We start from the raw sequence: 6,316 nt of genomic DNA, 5'->3' as shown, positions 1-6,316 counted from the left end.
AAAGTCTCTAGGAGTCATAAAGCCAAAGTGAAAATGTGAGATTATATCTGGGGCTAGATTTTTACATTGATTATGTTTGGATATGTCATTTGTTTTTAAGAATTACTAGCTAAAATATTCAGGAAATGTTTTTTTCAAACTTACACAAATTTACAAGTTCATTTGCACAATTCCTGTTGAACCCAGGGTTTTTAGATAATGATGTGTGACTTTTTATAATGTGAAGGGAGTGGTGATATTTGGCAAATATTTCAGTATACATTTCACTAACTGAAGATTCACTAGCTGAATATTTAGTAACCATTTGGACAAAGATCCATGTTTGGTACATGTCTGATTCATTAAAAGTAGGTTATGGACCAGGAAATGATAGATTTCATATGAAAGGTATCTTTGATAGAAACATAATTCTTAGGAGAAGATTGCAATGGAAAGCTTGAATGTAACCCATAGTCTTCCCATAGTGCACTATTTTGTAGCAAAACTTTGAGTAGATTTTGTCTTATTTTACTGCAACATACACGATAATATTTATTATTGATACTTCTCTCATAAGGCCAAGACATAGGCAACATTTTATAATGCTTCCTGAATAAATAAATTAATGAATAAATTCAAATCTTTCACATTTATGGCACTTACCAAGGTCACCAATATTCCCTTGTTTTTTAGCCTATGCAAAATTTGCAAAGTTTAACAACTTGACTTTTTGTTTTGGTAGTACTAAGAATTGTACCCAGGGCCTTGTACATGCTAGTCAAGTGCTCTTCCACTGGGCCACATCACCAGCCCACAACTTGACTTCTTTAAACTTTTTTCCTTAACTTTTCTGGCACATTGATTTTTTTATTTTCTACTTTTTAAATTGTTTATTAGTTCTTTTTAGATATATATGACAGTAGAGTATATTTTGGCATATTATACATACATGGAGTATAACTTATTCTAATTAGGATCCCATTCTTGCAGTTGTAGATGATGTGGAGTTTCACTGGTAACCTCCAGTCAGAATGACAGTTATCAAGAATACAAGTGACAATTAATGTTGGCAAGGATGTGTGGAAAAAGTTTCACTCATACGTTGCTGGTGGGACTGCAGATTCCTTTTCTACTTTTATAAGTTTTATCTTTGTCAACTTATTGACTATTTGTTAATTATCTCCTAAGTTCAGGTTATTTACTGGATGCTCTCGATCCCCTCCTCAAATCATAGTCATCTCTCTGGGTGATCCCAAAATTGTCAAGGCCTCAACTATCACTTATGTTGAGGGAAAGAATAAAAAAAGATGGGAGAGTTTTGAGGAAGAGGAAGAAAGGAAAGGAATGAGGAAGGGAGGCAGAAAGGATGAGTGAATTGTCTACTGGAAATATCAAGTTGATATCCCAGTATCATCTCATATTCATATGTCTAAAGAAGAATTAATAATCCTGATCTTCCCCTGCATTCTCTAACACATGTCACTATCTTCTGTCTTCGTTTCTGCTCAAACTTTAGGAATCCTTTTGTACACCTCTCTTTTTTGAGACACCTGTGTTCACTCATCATGACATATTATTATCACAACTGCACACTCTATGACCCAGCCTGTTTCTCCTTTGAAACTTCTGCTCACCTCCCCCTGTCCTCCACCTTCTGATACATTCTCTTTTCTTGTATTTTGCTTCTCCTGTAAATTTTTACCAGGCATCCAGAAAAGCAATTGGTTTTTTTGAAACTCCTTTAGGACGTATTTGTTCCCTAAATTAGTTACTTGATTAGCTTAGCTCACAGCTTCACAATGAGAAAATGTACTATAAAATCTCTCTTGGGATATCAATGATTTCTATTAGATTTATTAGGACTTGATATATCTATTAGTTCAAAATATTTTCACCAACATGGAGATTTTCTTCCTTCCTGAAAAGATACAATGAGGTTATTGTTGTGTAGCTTAATTGAAAGTAGTCACTCTAAAAAGTATATCTAATGGGCAGGAAAATGAGAAAAAAATCCTAATTAAAACAACTGTTAATATACATTTCATAGCAACATTGTCATCTTCTAACCTTTCGTGTAAAAGATAACAATACCAAATTAATCAAGCTATTGGATATTATCGGTTAACTATTTAATAACTGTTTACCTTCCTGTGTATACTTGAAAGGGTGGAAATGACAGAGATTCAACTAGTACTTTTTAAACAACTTTTTCTCTAAGGTATAATAAATCTTGGAATGTCTTGAAGATCTTGGATGCCAATGAAAGTTTTATTTATTTTGAAACAAAACTAAGAAATTTATGATTTCTTTATATACTTTATAGTTTAGCATCTATATTTCAGTCATTCTCTCTGCTCCTTTTTTTTTTTTTTGGTCAATTAAAAAAAATAAGGCTTAGCGGTGAGATGATCCAGACCTTATCCTTTGAGAAATCAAAGTGGCTTTTTACTTGGATTCTCAAATTCTAAAAGCCTGCAGTCAAATTTGGCAGGACTGACTTGAACTCAGTGAACCTGTTTTGATTGCTGATTTTCCCATATACTTAGCAACATAGCTCCACTCTGACCTCTGGCAGCTGTCCACCATCCTGGGAATATTTTTTGAGTATCCAAATTTCCTTTTACCTAGCACACATTAATGCTTGTTTCTCAATATTTTTTCACTTTCATACACTCTGTGTTCAGACAAATATTCCTTCTTCATTGAACATGCTCAAAGAGCCTGAGTGAAATGGCTATATAAGCAAAAAAAAAAAAAAAAAAAGTGTATGTTAATCCAGAAGAATGAATGTTTAGGATCCTAGGCCATACATAAATTCTAGAGCCAACATGTAAAGAATATCACACATATTTTATCAATAGTCACACCAACTCTTTCTTTCAACTTTATACTTTGTCTCTTACTGGAAGAGTTATTAATCATATAATCAAATCCATTAACCAAATATAACTCAAGAACTAATGGTAATTAAAATCCCACATTCACAGGAAGGAACAAAATTATAAAACAAGGGTTTATCAGCATATAACTTTTTTTTGTATGAGTTTTTGCCTGAGGAGAAATAAATATGCTCAAGAGGAAATGAAAGACCCCAGAGGCAGCTAATCTAATTTGAAACAGAACTAACAAAATTATGAATGTGAAATCAATCTTTAGAATTTAAATCAATTATGTATGTAAAGAGTCTTTCACTATTCATCAATTCACATTAAAATCTACACAAGGGAATTTAAACATTTTTCTACCTTGGGCAAGTTTCTGAAGAGCATCCTGGATAGGAATAAGTTCTTTAATATACCTGAACACTTACAGGGAGTGAGTCCTGAAGGATGTACATTCGAAAATGTCCAAAGACACATTTACTCAGGTTTGATTTCTTGAATATAGTTCTCTGACTCTTGAAGATTTCTCTCCTAGATCAATGTAAAATTGTGTATATTCTAAATAAATTTGCTGGTGTTTTCTATCAATTTTGTTGTTATCATTATGAGAAGAGACCATCCTATTGAGATATAAATCTTTCTAAAATAAATATGCTTCTCCCTGATAGCAAAAAGAAAAAAATAATTTCATCATTATTTTTATTGAATATTATCTCCAATTTTTTCTAAACTAATACCTGGCTTGCTGTTATCATAATATTTTAAACAATTCTAGGTCTTGGTTTTAAGAGCTGCTCATTCTTTCTGCCAAAAAAAAAAAAATGCTATTGAAGTCATTTACAAGGTATAGGCCCTAGACTAGATGCATTAGCATAACCTGGGAATCTATTTGTAATCCAGGTCCCCCAGGGACCCACAGGATCAGAAACTCTGGAGATGGGCTCACTAATCAGTTTCTTAAAGTTCTCCAGGAGATGCTGTTGAATGCTCAAGTTTGAGAACCAATGCTCTTCTGAACTGTGGCTCTTACTGTTTTGTATATATTGGTCTCCTTTGGCAATAAGATGAAGCCTATGCACTTTTATCAGAATATTGTTTAAATATCAAAAGTAACAAACAATATCACTAAGGAAATGGTTTATATTAAAATTCAGTTACCCAAATATTAAGAACATATTCATGTATAGTAATACATGAGCTTCATTATAAGACATATAACTAACAAGATGAATGAGTGAGTTTAATACATGCCAGTTTTGAAATATTAATTTGAGGATCGAAAAATAATCTCCAGATAGTTTCAACCATCACAATGTGATATGACTATATCTAATTACACTGCTCACTATTCAGATATTGTGGGGTTTTTTTTGTCTGTATTCATATTGGAGGAGATACTAGATATCAGCCAGTGGATAATAAACATAAAGGTATGAAGTTTCTTTTCATCAAGTTCATGGACCCTCTGAATTCTATCCACAGAACCTTACAAGATAAGTGGTTTGCAGTACACCTAAAAAAATGCTTGTCTTGTAATCTGAATAAATATGATATACTGTAGAACAACATGAAAGACAGGATGTGAATCAAATGTGTTCTGGAAGACAGAATGAATTGTTCTTCCCCAGGGCCTCATAGTCTAACACCTATGACAGTTAAGGCATAGCTGATCCAGTCCTTTACTGGAAATTACTAACAGTGCTACGTATTTTCCTGCGTCAGCATGCAAAACCTTTGTATTCACTGTATTTTAAATCTTTTTCTGTATTTTTTATGAATGCTTACTTCTTAATTTATGTATTAATTGACACTGTTTAATTCTTTAGAACCTCAGAAATGGCAAGTTTGCAGGCATTCTGTTCATGTAGTCACTGCCAGCCCCATTTGAGGAAAGGGATACTCAAAGTGCAGAAAAACAGATCCAGGTCATGGAGCATAGTCAGGACGGTGGCTTCCACTCAGTTCCATGATTCTGGATCTGGGATCTGACCTTGCTCGTGGTGGTGAAAGCCACAGAGAGCCAGTGAGACCCAGCCACAATTTGAGAAAGCCACGGGGCGATATCAGTTGAATGGAAAGGACAGAGCAAGGGTTCTTTCAGTTTTAGTCACTGTGGACAGTCTACTCAAACAGGAAATGATCAGAGTACAAAAGGATGAGCTACTTTTCATCGCATGATTGAAGAGACAATAGACTGTTGTAAAAGGAACATATCCATATTTTGTAGATGGAACCTTGTATAATAGAAATTTTTGTCATTTTTTTCCTTCAAAAGCCATTATTTTAAAATGATGTTTTGGCTTCATGGATCTTTTATTTGCCAGGTTCTTTCCTCAGACTCTGATTATCAAGGGGCAGTAGGAAGTCCTTTGTAGAGGTTTATTATGTATTCTTCTATATCGTCTCTTTTTGGCCTGTGTAGTGTGATAACCTCAAGTGGACTTTATTTTCAGTCTTAACTTGATAACAGTGTGACACTGACACAAATTTTCAAAGGCTGTTTTGTTTTTTATCACTTGAGGATTACATTTGTCCTATTGATTCAAGTATCTTATTTTTGACAGATAAGAGGAACAGATGTTCATTGAGTGCCTACTATGTGTCAACCTCTCATCATATAGAGGTTATATATACGTTATAATAAATAACTTATTATTTTAAGGAGGGAAAGGAAACACAGAGCTAGAACAGTGAGCTGGTGCAGAAAAATGAGACTATAACACAGGAAGAAACTGTGAGCCTCTTAGTGGGGTGTAAGCATCTACAAAAAATCAGTAGTAGCAGGAATCAACAAAAGCATTTTGGTTCTGCAAAGAGCTGAGTATTCCCTATTAGCTTTTGCTAGGGGTATAGATAGGTCTACAGGCAGCTGAAGATGGAAAAATTAAAAATGATGGAAGACAAGGCAAATCTATCTAATGTGGAACAGAACTGACTACCTTTTTATAGGAGAAAGTAAGAACGCTTGTGAATTTTATTAGAATATGTATATCATGTATAATGTCTGCATTTGGATAGCAGGACAAAGGCAGAGAGAAAAAGATCTTACATATATTCTGTGCAGAAGAAAGCAAGAGGACCCTTTGAATGGGGGGAGTCTTCATGAGAATCAGTATCTCCAGGAGAAGAAATACTGTCCCACAAACTGATGTTTAATTCAATATTTAGGGATACAGCTGATATTTATTAGTATTTTAATGCCAGGAAATAAGGAATTTCAAGTGATTTTTAGAACAACAGTAAAATTGGACATTAAAATATCTCAATGGAAGAAGCGTATGACTTCTGGAGGAGCTTCAGTGTGATTTCATTTAACAAGTCAAACTTATTAGTTATTTTAAGGAGTGCACTGTGCTTCACAAGCCATGAAGGTATAATATTTGTACTATAGATTATAAATAATATAGAATATAGATAATTTTATATAGAATTCTATGTTATATAAAATATATAGT

This window comes from Callospermophilus lateralis, chromosome 9, assembly GCF_048772815.1.
Source record: "Callospermophilus lateralis isolate mCalLat2 chromosome 9, mCalLat2.hap1, whole genome shotgun sequence".
Classification (NCBI taxonomy): domain Eukaryota; kingdom Metazoa; phylum Chordata; class Mammalia; order Rodentia; family Sciuridae; genus Callospermophilus; species Callospermophilus lateralis.
Note: the sequence above shows the minus strand (reverse complement) of the source record.